The sequence below is a fragment of the Bos javanicus genome, chromosome 25 (genome assembly GCF_032452875.1).
Source record: "Bos javanicus breed banteng chromosome 25, ARS-OSU_banteng_1.0, whole genome shotgun sequence".
In the NCBI taxonomy this organism is placed as follows: Eukaryota; Metazoa; Chordata; class Mammalia; order Artiodactyla; family Bovidae; genus Bos; species Bos javanicus.
The window spans coordinates 36,269,714-36,282,430 of record NC_083892.1 but is presented as its reverse complement, the minus strand read 5'-3'; positions in this window follow the sequence as shown (position 1 = coordinate 36,282,430).

Sequence of the window (12,717 nt, the reverse complement as noted above, 5' to 3'; positions counted from 1 at the left end):
TCCTCTCTCTCTCCTAGTTTTTCTTTTTATAAAAAATATAAATTTATTTATTTTAATTAGAGGCTAATTACTATACAATATTGTAGTGGTTTTGCCGTACATTGACATGAATCCACCATGGGTGTACATGTGTTCCCCATCCTGAACCCCTTTCCCACCTCCCTCCCCATCCCATCCCTCTGGGTCATCCCAGTGCACCAGTCCTGAGCACCCTGTCTCATGCATCGAACCTGGACTGGCAATTCGTTTCACATATGATAATATACATGTTTCAATGCCATTCTCCCAAATCATCCCACCCTCGCCCTCTCCCACAGAGTCCAAAAGACTGTTCTATACATCTGTGTCTCTTTTGCTGTCTCGCATATAGGGTTATCATTACCATCTTTCTAAATTCCATATATGTGCATTAGTATATTGTATTGGTGTTTTTCTTTCTGGCTTACTTTTGTGTATAATACTCTGTATAATAGGCTCCAGTTTCATCCACCTCATTAGAACTGACTCAAATGCATTCTGTTTAATGGCTGAGTAATAGTTCATTGTGTATATGTACCACAGCTTTCTTATCCATTCGTCTGCTGATGGACGTCTAGGTTGCTTCCATGTCCTGGCTATTATAAACAGTGCTGTGATGAACATTGGGGTACATGTGTCTCTTTCAATTCTAGTTTCCTCAGTGTGTATGCCCAGTAGTGGGATTGCTGGGTCATATGGCAGTTCTATTTCCAGTTTTTAAAGGAATCTCCACACTGTTCTCCATAGTGGCTGTACTAGTTTGCATTCCCACCAACAGTGTAAGAGGGTTCCCTTTTCTCCACACCCTCTCCAGCATTTATTGCTTGTAGACTTTTGGATAGCAGCCATTCTGCCTGGCATGAAATGGTACCTCATTGTGGTTTTGATTTGCATTTCTCTGATAATGAGTGATGTTGAGCATCTTTTCATGTGTTTGTTAGCCATCTGTATGTCTTCTTTGGAGAAATGTCTGTTTAGTTCTTTGGCCCATTTTTTGATTGGGTCGTTTATTTTTCTGGAATTGAGCTGCAGGAGTTGCTTGTATATTTTTGAGATTAATTCTTTGTCAGTTGCTTCATTTGCTATTATTTTCTCCCATTCTAAAGGTTGTTTTTTCACCTTGCTTATAGTTTCCTTTGTTGTGCAAAAGCTTTTTAAGTTTAATTAGGTCCCATTTGTTTATTTTTGCTTTTATTTCCAATACTCTGGGAGGTGGATCATAGAAGATCCTGCTGTGGTTTATGTCAGAGAGTGTTTTGCCTATGTTTTCCTCTAGGAGTTTTATAGTTTCTGGTCTTACATTTAGATCTTTAATCCCTTTTGAGTTTATTTTTGTGTATGGTGTTATAAAGTGTTCTAGTTTCATTCTTTTACAAGTGGTTGGCCAGTTTTCCCAGCACCACTTGTTAAAGAGATTGTTTTTTCTCCATTGTATATTCTTGCCTCCTTTGTCAAAGATAAGTTGTCCATAGGTGCGTGGATTTGTCTCTGGGCTTTTGATTTTGTTCCTTGATCTATATATTTTTGTCTTTGTGCCAGTACCATACTGTCTTGATGACTGTGGCTTTGTAGTAGAGCCTGAAGTCAGGCAGGTTGATTCCTCCAGTTCCAGTCTTCTTTCTCAAGATTGCTTTGGCTATTTGAGGTTTTTTGTATTTTCATACAAATTATGAAATTATTTGTTCTATGAAAAATATCAATGGTAGCTTGATAGGGATTGCATTAAATCTATAGATTGTTTTGGGTACTATATTTATTTTCACGATATTGATTCTTCCAATCCATGAACATGGTATATTTCTCTATCTATTTGTGTCCTCTTTGATTTCTTTCACCAGTGTTTTATAGTTTTCTATATATAGGTCTTTTGTTTCTTTAGGTAGATATATTCCTAAGTATTTTATTCTTTTCATTGCAATGGTGAATGGAATTGTTTCCTTAATTTCTCTTTCTGTTTTCTCATTGTTAGTGTATAGGAATGCAAGGGATTTATGTGTATTAATTTTATATCCCGCAACTTTACTATATTCATTGATTAGTTCTAGTAATTTTCTGGTGGAGTCTTTAGGGTTTTCTATGTAGAGGGTCATGTCATCTGCAAACAGTGAGAGTTTTATTTCTTCTTTTCCAGTTTGGATTCCTTTTATTTCTTTTTCTGCTCTGATTGCTGTGGCCAAAACTTCCAAAACTATGTTGAATAGTAATGGTGAGAGTGAACACCCTTGTCTTGTTCCTGACTTTAGAGGAAATGCTTTCCATTTTTCACCTTTAAGGATAATGTTTGCTGTGGGTCTGTCATATATAGCTTTTATTATGTTGAGGTATGTTCCTTCTATTCCTGCTTTCTGGAGGGTTTTTATCATAAATGGATGTTGAATTTTGTCAAAGGCTTTCTCTGCATCTATTGAGATAATCATATGGTTTTTATCTTTCAATTTGTTAATGTGATGTATTACATTGATTGATTTATGGATATTGAAAAATCCTGCATCCCTGGGATAAGGCCCATTTGGTCATGATGTATGATCTTTTTAATATGTTGTTGGATTCTGTTTGCTAGAATTTTGTTAAGGATTTTTGCATCTATGTTCATCAGTGATATTGGCCTGTAGTTTTCTTTTTTTGTGGCATCTTTGTCTGGTTTTGGTATTAGGGTAATGGTGGCCTCATAGAATGAGTTTGGAAGTTTACCTTCCTCTGGATTTTCTGGAAGAGTTTGAGCAGGAACATAGCCCTGAGCTTCAATATACAGGCTGCCCAAAGTCACACCAAACCCACTGACGTCTCAAAACTCACTACTGGACACTTCATTGCACTCCAGAGAGAAGAAATCCAGTTCCACTCACCAGAACACTGACACAAGCTTCCATAACCAGGAAATCTTGAGAAGCCACCCATCCAACCCCACCCACAGCGAGGAACCTCCGCAAGAATACGGAAAGGCCACCCCAAACACGGCAATATAAACAAGATGAAAAGGCAGAGAAACACTCAGCAGGTAAAGGAACAGGATAAATGCCCACCAAACCAAACCAAAGAGGAACAGATAGGGAATCTACCTGATAAAGAATTCCAAATAATGATAGTGAAAATGATACAAAACCTTGAAAACAAAATGGAGTTACAGATAAATAGCCTGGAGACAAGGATTGAGCAGATGCAAGAAATGTTTAACAAGGACCTAGAAGAAATAAAAAAGTCAATATATAATGAATGATGCATTAAATGAGATCAAACACACTCTGGAGGGAACCAACAGTAGAATAACAGAGGCAGAAGATAGGATAAGTGAGGTAGAAGATAGAATAGTAGAAATAAATGAAGCAGAGAGGAAAAAAGAATTAAAAGAAATGAGGACAACCTCAGAGACCTCTGGGACAATGTTAAACGCCCCAACATTTGAATCATAGGAGTCCCAGAAGAAGAAGATAAAAAGAAAGACCATGAGAAAATACTTGAGGAGATAATAGTTGAAAACTTCCTAAAATGGGGAAGGAACAGTCACCCAAGTCCAAGAAACCCAGAGAGTCCCAAACAGGATAAGCCCAAGGCAAAACACCCCAAGACACATATTAATCAAATTAACAAAGATCAAACACAAAGAACAAATATTAACAACAAATAACACACAAGGGGATTCCCATAAGGATAACAGCTGATCTTTCAATAGAAACTCTTCAGACCAGAAGGGAATGGCAGGACATACTTAAAGTGATGAAAGTGAAAATCCTACAGCCCAAATTACTGTACCCAGCAAGGATCTCATTCAAATATGAAGGAGAAACCAAAATTTTACAGACAGGCAAAAGCTGAGAGAATTTAGCACCACCAAACCAGCTCTCCAACAAATGCTAAAGGATCTTCTCTAGACAGGAAACACAGAAAGGATGTATAAACTTGAACCCAAAACAAAATAAATGGCAGTGGGTTCATACTTATCAATAATTACCTTAAATGTAAATGGGTTGAATGCCCCAACCAAAGACAAAGACTGGCTGAGTGGATACAAAAAGAAGACCCCCATATATGTTGTCTACAAGAGACCCACCTTGAAACAAGGGACACATACAGACTGAAAGTGAAGGGCTGGAAAAAGATATTCCATGCAAATAGAGACCAAAAGAAAGCAGGAGTAGCAATACTCATATCAGATAAAATAGACTTTAAAACAAAGGCTGTGAAAAGAGACAAAGATGGTCACTACATAATGATCAAAGGATCAATCCAAGAAGAAGATATAACAATTATAAATATATATACACCCAACATAGAAGCACCACAATATGTAAGGCAAATGCTAACAAGTATGAAAGGGGAAATTAACAATAACACAATAATAGTGGGAGACTTTAATACCCCACTCACACCTATGGATAGATCAACTAAACAGAAAATTAACAAGGAAACACAAACTTTAAATGATACAGTAGACCAGTTAGACCTAATTGATATCTATAGGACATTTCACCCCAAAACAATGAATTTCACATTTTTCTCAAGTGCACACGGAACCTTCTCCAGGATAGATCACATCCTGGGCCATAAATCTAGCCTTGGTAAATTCAAAAAAATTGAAATAATTCCAAGCATCTTTTCTGACCACCATGCGGTAAGATTAGATGTCAATTACAGGAGAAAAACTATTCAAAATTCCAACATATGGAGGCTGAACAACACGCTGCTGAATAACCAACAAATCACAGAAGAAATCAAAAAAGAAATCAAAATATGCATAGAAATGAATGAAAATGAAAACACAACAACCCCAAACCTGTGGGACACTGTAAAAGCAGTCCTAAGGGGAAAGTTCATAGCAATACAGGCTTACCTCAAGAAACAAGAAAAAAGTCAAATAAATAACCTAACTCTACACCTAAAGCAACTAGAAAAGGAAGAAATGAAGAACCCCAGGGTTAGTAGAAGGAAAGAAATCTTAAAAATTAGGGCAGAAATAAATGCAAAAGAAACAAAAGAGACCATAGCAAAAATCAACAAAGCCAAAAGCTGGTTCTTTGAGAAGATAAATAAAATTGACAAACCATTAGCCAGACTCATCAAGAAACAAAGGGAGAAGAATCAAATCAACAAAACTAGAAATGAAAATGGAGAGATCACAACAGACAACACAGAAATACAAAGGATCATAAGAGACTACTATCAGCAACTATATGCCAATAAAATGGACAACTTGGAAGAAATGGACAAATTCTTAGAAAAGTACAACTTTCCAAAACTGAACCAGGAAGAAATAGAAAATCTTAACAGACCCATCGTAAGCACGGAAATTGAAATTGTAATCAGAAATCTTCCAGCAAACAAAAGCCCAGGACCAGATGGCTTCACAGCTGAATTCTACCAAAAATTTAGAGAAGAGCTAACACCTTTCCTTCTCCTAGTTTTTCTCAGTGGCCACGGCTGCTCTGTGACTGGGTCACCCCTACTGCATGAGCGTGCTTCTTTGGGTCTTACCCCAGGGCAGGGCGGGGTGCGATTACAAATAAAACCACGGTTTTCCTTCTAGTCTGTCTGTCCTAGTCCTCTGATCAGTAAAGGAGGGTTTCTGTTGGAGTTTTTCTTCCTGTGTCTGCTGTGCAGTTCTGGGATTCAGGATGCTCTGAGTCTGGGATGAGAGACACAGGAGGATAAAACAAAACCAAACCATAAACTCACCGCCATACCTTTCCATGAGTTCTGATTTCTCTCTCCCAGTCTCCTGTAACTGATTTTCAGAGTCCTCCAATAATTTCATGTATTCTGTCCAGGGCTTTAGTGGTAATCAGTGGGGGAGAGACAGGGTGGAGTGTGTTTACTCATCTAACTAGACCTGGGACTCCTACCTTGGTATTTTCAATCACACAAGCTAGATATCATGTTACTGTTTTATAAGCTCAGTATTACTTTTGATTTACCTGCATGCTAACTTACATGCAGAGTACATCATGAGAAATGCTGGGCTGGAAGAAACACAAGCTGGAATCAAGATTGCCGGGAGAAATATCAATAACCTCAGATATGCAGATGACACCACCCTCATGGCAGAAAGTGAAGAGGAACTAAAGAGCCTCTTGATGAAAGTGAAAGAGGAGAGTGAAAAAGTTGGCTTAAAGCTCAACATTCAGAAAACGAAGATCATGGCATCCGGTCCCATCACTTCATGGGAAATAGATGGGGAAACAGTGGAAACAGTGTCAGACTTTATTTTTGGGGGCTCCAAAATCACTGCAGATTGTGATTGCAGCCATGAAATTAAAAGACGCTTACTCCTTGGAGGGAAAGTTATGACCAACCTAGATAGCATATTCCAAAGCAGAGACATTACTTTGCCAACAAAGGTCCGTCTAGTCAAGGCTATGGTTTTTCCAGTGGTCATGTATGGATGTGAAAGTTGGACTGTGAAGAAAGTTGAGTGCCGAAGAATTGATGCTTTTGAACTGTGGTGTTGGAGAAGACTGTTGTGAGTCCCTTGGACTGCAAGGAGATCCAACCAATGCATTCTAAAGGAGATCAGTCCTGGGTGTTCTTTGGAAGGACTGATGCTAAAGCTGAAACTCCAATACTTTGGCCACCTCATGGGAAGAGTTGACTCATTGGAAAAGACTCTGATGCTGGGAGGGATTGGGGGCTGGAGGAGAAGGGGACGACAGAGGATGAGATGGCTGGATGGCATCACTGACTCGATGGATGTGAGTCTGAGTGAACTCCAGGAGTTGGTGATGGACAGGGAGGCCTGGCGTGCTGCGATTCATGGGGTCGCAAAGAGTCGGACACGACTGAGCGACTGAACTGAACTGAACTGAACTGAACTTGCTTCTTCTTTCTCACTATTCTCTTTTGTACCTCAGAGCTTACTTCTTTCTGTTGTTTCTTATTTTGTTTAGAAATATCTTTATTTTGCTAATGTTCTTGAAAATAGCTTATTTGGGTACATAATTCAAGGTTGACATAGTTTTTTTTTCTCAACACTTGGAAGATAATTTTGCACTTTCCGGTGAGAAGTTAGTTGTCTGTTTGTGGTGCTTCTGTAGATACTGGGTTTATTTTGCCTACTGTTAACATCTCCTCTTTGTCTTTGGTATTTTACCGTTAAACTAGAATGTTTCTGGTTGTGACTTTTTTTATTTATTATGCTTGGAATTTGTTGGGCTTCCTGAGTCAATACTAGAATATCTATTTTCTCATCAAATACTGTTTATTTCCCAGTTTCTCAAGTCCGTATTTCTGAGGTCGTGTTATTTGACACATCAGAACTTTTTCACTCTGTCTCTTGTTGTTGTTGTTATTCAGTTGCTAAGTTGTGTCTGACTCTTGCAATCCCATGGACTGCAGCACACCAGGCTTCCCTGTCCTTCACTATCTCCCGGAATTTGCTCCAACTCATGACTCACTGAGTCAGTGATGTTATCCAACCATCTCATCCTCTGTTGCCCCTGGCTCAATCCTGCCTTCAATCTTTCCCACCGTGAAGGTCTTTTCCAGTGAGTCGGCTCTTCCCATCAGGAAGCTCCAACATTTTGGAGCTTCAGCATCAGTCCTTCCAGTGAATAGTCGGGGTTGATTGCCTTTAGAATCGACTGGTTTGATCCCCTTACTGTCCAAGGGACTCTCAAGAGTCTTCTCCAGCACCACAATTCAAAAACATCAATTCTTTGACACTCAACCTTCTTTATGGTCCAATTATAACATCTCTACATGACTACTAGAAAAACCATAGCTTTTTATTTTATATTTGTCCTTTATATTTGACTTTTTTTTCTTTGTATTTTCCTTCTCTGTGCATCCAGGCTGCCTTCTGACAATTTTATCTCCCACTGTATTTAATTTGCCTATTATTATTTCAGTTTTATTTCAATTTTTATATTTTACATTTGAAGAGTTTCTATTTGTGCTTCCCCCCACCCCCAAACCTGCCTGGTCAGTTTTACATTCTCTCGTTTCATCATACTTTCAATATCTTATTTCTTCACACATATTGATTTATGAACAGTGTCAGATAATACTAATATTAGCAGCCTTTAAAGGTCTAAGTCTGCAGTTAATTGTTTCTATAGTTCTTTTGCTCACGATCACTCGTTTTGTTGTGTTCGATGATTTTTTAAATTTATATTTCATCTTACTTGGAACTATCCCATGTGAATTCTTTGAGACCTTGGTGTAAGTGCCCTCCTCCAGAGGTGATCTTTATTGACATCTGCTGGGTACAAGTGTACACCCATCCAGGGTCACTTTAAATGACATTTTTGGCTTATATTTTTCAACAGCCATTTTAAGTTTTGGCCTAACCCCCAACCCCACGACCCCCATAGTGGCTCCCAGGATGCTCTTCTCACCCACGGCGGAGCCAGCGTCCTCTGCAGAGGGACCTCCAGGGAACCCTTGGGTGCCCGCCCCAAGAGACTACTTCCTGGCGGGTGTCAGTGGCGCCACCTAGTGGTGCCCCACGGCTGGCTCTGGGCACCCGGTTCAAGATTCTTCTTAATTAGGTTGGTTGCAAAGTAATTGTGATTTCAGACCTTGAATTTTTAATTATTATAACTAGACTCAAACACATATTTATTAATCAAAATAGGACCCATTAAAGTCAACACATTTTTGCAAACGAGAAATAAAGTGATTTATTCCTGTAGCGTAAAAATCCGCGCTTTGGGATTCGACAAACTCTTGTAAAGCATTTTCTGCCTCCTGCTGGTTGTGGAAGTGTTTTACCTGCAAAAAGTTGTCGAGATGCTTGAAGAAGTGGTAATTGGTTGGCAAGGGGTCAGGTGAGTATGATGGATGAGTCTAAACTTCGTAGCCCAACTCGTTCAACTTTTGAAGCATTGGTTGTGCGACGTGTGTGCGACGTGTGGTCAGGCATTGTCGTGGAGAAGAACTGGGGCCATTCTGTTGGCCAATGCTGACTGCATGTGTTGCAGTTTTTGGTGCATCTCATCGATCTGTTGAGCATACTTCTCAGATGTAATGGTTTCACTGGGATTCAGAAAGCTAGAGTGGATCAGACAGGCAGCAGCCCACCATCAGTGACCATGACCTTTTCTTTTGGTGCAAGTTTAGCTTTGGGCAGTGATTTGTAGCTTCTTCTCAGTCTAGCCACTGAGCTGGTCATCACCAGTTGTGTAAAATCCACTTTTCGTTGCAGATTGCTCAATCACAATCTGATTGAGCAGTGGTTCATTGTTGTTGCACAGAATAAGAGAAGACGACACTTCTAAATGATGATTTTTTCAATTTTTGTTCAGCTCATGATGCATGCACTTATTGAGCTTTTCCACTTTGCCAATTTGCTTCAAATGCAGAATGACCATAGAATGGTCAATGTCAAGTTCTTCGCCAACTTCTCATGTAGTTGTAAGAGGATAACTTTCAATGATTGCTCTAATTGGTCACTGTCAACTTCCGATGGCTGGCCATGACACTGCTCGTCTCCCAGGTTCTGGTCTCCTTTGCAATACTTCTTGAACCACCACTGTGTTGTTCCTGAGCCAATTGCGTTGTTGATGTTGTGAGATGTCTCCACTGTTTTATGACCCATTTTGAACTCGAATAAGAAAATCGCTCAAATGTGCTTTTTGTCTAACATCATATCCATAGTCTAAAATACATGTAAAAAATACTCTATGTCATTGTCACTGCTGTGATAACAATTTTAATCTTATTTCTATGTACATGACCTGCTCTCACTTGGAAAGTTCTTAAGAGTTTTCTTTGATGTGCTTATCTTTTGTTATAATGCATCTACATGTTTCTCTTACTTCTCCTAGTTGGTATTCAACAAGGCCATGCAATCAAGTCGTTTCTCTTTTTAATTAAATTAAGTGACTTTAGTAAATTTTGGGAAATTAGTTTCTATATTTGTGTCAGGGGAGCAGACAGATGACATTCTCAAATGGAGGAGAGTTTAATAAAGGGATCATTTCCAAAGGAGTGGGAAGGATTGTGGGATGCCGGCAGGGGAGGTGGAGCACTTTGGAAGGGCAATCGTGGAGTCCCTGTTGCCCATATGCTTGAAGGAGCAAAGAGAGGGAAGAATTACCAGAAAGGGGAATGAGTAGCCCCAGTTATAGTGAGAGGGACATTGGTGGAGGAGAACAGCAACCCAGGGTGATTCAGTGAGGAGGGTGGTCTTCTCCCCTTGATCAGCAGGTGCCTTCCACTGGCAGGTCCCAGTAGGAAGCCAGAGGGCGAGGGCACCTGGGTGATGTGGTCCATAGGAATCAGCCTCCTGGGGAGTGTAAGGTGGAAAAGTTGGGAGAGTGGATGGGTGGGAGAAGAAGCAAATGGCAATCTTAGCATTTTTTTCCTCCTTAATTAAAGCAGTTTAATAGACTTTATTTTTTTGGCTGTGCTAGGTCTTCGTTGCTGCCTGGGCTTTTCTCTAGTTGCAGCGAGTGGGGGCTACTCTGGAGTTGCGGTGCTTGGGTTTCCTGTGGCTTCTTTTGTTGCAGAGCACAGGCTCTAGGGCATGAAGGCTTCAGTAATTGTGGTTCCCCGGGCTCTGGAGCACAGGTTCAATAGTTGTGGTGCACAGACTTAGTCACTTTGAGGCATATGAGGATCTTCCTGGATCAGGGATTGAACCCATGTCTCCCGCATTAGTTTGAGGATTCTTTACCACTGCACCACCAGGGAAGCCCTTAACAGACTTCTTTAAAGAGCAGTTTTAGCTTTACCAAAAGTTATCCCAAAATACAGAGTTCTGAGCATGAGCCTCAACTTCCCCTGCTAAAAACTCTTTAAGGGTTTCCTATGACGTGAAAGACCAAGCCTTTAAAGCCATGGCCTTCGGCGTCTGTGCTTGTTTCACCCTCCTCACCCCTCCCTTCATCTCCCCATCCTTCCCCTTGTTCTCTGGGTCCAGGCCGCCTGCTCTTCCACTTCTTCACACTTTGATGCCGCTTCCTGCCACAAGGTACTTGTCTGATGTTTGCATTACCTGAAATGCCTCTCCTCTCTAATCCGCTTTCTCCTGTTACTAACTCCTGTGGTTTCTTTAGACCTTAACACAAATATCACCACCTCAGGGAAGTTTTCCTGATCCCCCAAACCCAATCAGTGTACCTGGTTATGCACTTGGTGATGTACTTAACATTGATCGCAATTTACCTTTTTTTCCTTGAAGTATAGTTAGTTTATAACGTTATGTTAGTTTCTGGTGTACAGCAAAGTGATTCAGTTATACATGTATTCTTTTTCAGATTCTTTTCCATTATACTTTATTACAAGATTTTAAAAAAAATTATTGACGTACTTATTTCTGGCTGTGCTGGGTCTTTGTTCCTGCACGGACTTTAGTTGCAGCAAATGGGGGCTACTCTCTGGTTGCGGTGCGTGGGCTTCTCATCGTGGTGACTTCTCTTGCTGCAGAGCACGGGCTCTCCACGCTCGGGCTTCAGTAGTCGCGCCATGTGAGCTCAGTAGTCACGGCCCCCTGAGCTCTGGAGCACAGGCTCCATAGTGGTGGCGCTCGGGCTTAGTTGTTCTGCGGCATGTGGGATCTTCCTGGATCAACGATCAAACCCATGTCTCCTGCATTGGCAGGCAGATTCTTTACCACTGAGCCGTCAGGGAAGCCCTACAAGATACTGAATTTAGTTCCCTGCGCTTTACAATAAGCCCTTGTTGTTTATCTATTTTATATATAGTAGTTTGTATCTCGGAGAAGGCAATGGCACCCCACTCCAGTACTCTTGCCTAGAAAATCCCATGGATGGAGGAGCCTGGAAGGCTGCAGTCCATGGGGTCGCTGAGGGTCGGACACGACTGAGCGACTTCACTTTCACTTTTCACTTTCATGCATTGGAGAAGGAAATGGCAACCCACTCCAGTGTTCTTGCCTGGAGAATCCCAGGGACGGGGGAGCCTGGTGGACTGCCGTCTATGGGGTCGCACAGAGTCGGACACGACTGAAGCGACTTAGCAGCAGCAGTTTGTATCTGCTAATTCCAAAAGCCTAATTTGTTTCTCCCCCATCTTTCCCCTTTGTTAACCATCAACTTGTTTTCTGTGTCTGAGAATCTGGTTTTCTTCTGCAAACAAGTTCATTGGTATCATCTTTTTAGATTCCACATATAAGTAATATCATACACTGTCTGTCCAGGCCAGCTGCAGTGGCGGGGATGGGACTGAGGGACCCACCATGAAGCGGTTGGGGGTTAGTGTTGCTTTGTTTCCTAGGTCACAAGATGTCTGCTCCCTCCCAGCACCATAACTGCATCTTAGAAGGTCAAGAAGAGAAAGAGAAAAGGGCAAAAGACCCACCAGCCAAGTCTCTCTGCCTGTTAAAGAGCCTTCCTGAAGCCCAGCTCAGAAATGTCACTGGCTGAAGTATGTCACATGGCGTAACCCCTAGTTGTCAGCAAGTCTGGCAAATGCAGCTTTTACACCAAGTACTTTTTTGAGGGGATTCACGTGCAGACTTTATTTACTTTCTAGCCTCCATAACACACTAGGTTCATCTTACAGAAAATAAAAATATGTGAATTTATAAAATGATCTGAAAGAAGGAACATAATAATTGGACCAGAAATACAGTCCCTAAGGAAACAACCGTAAGAATGCTTAACTTTGGAAATGTAATTTTCCCTAATGTAATTAATTCCTGTTTATGATTCATGAACCGTTCCTTAATTTTCTGCTGCAATACGATTCTGTACCATTCGTGTAACAAGCAGAAAAGCTCCCAGCTACCCTGTGTGCACAGAG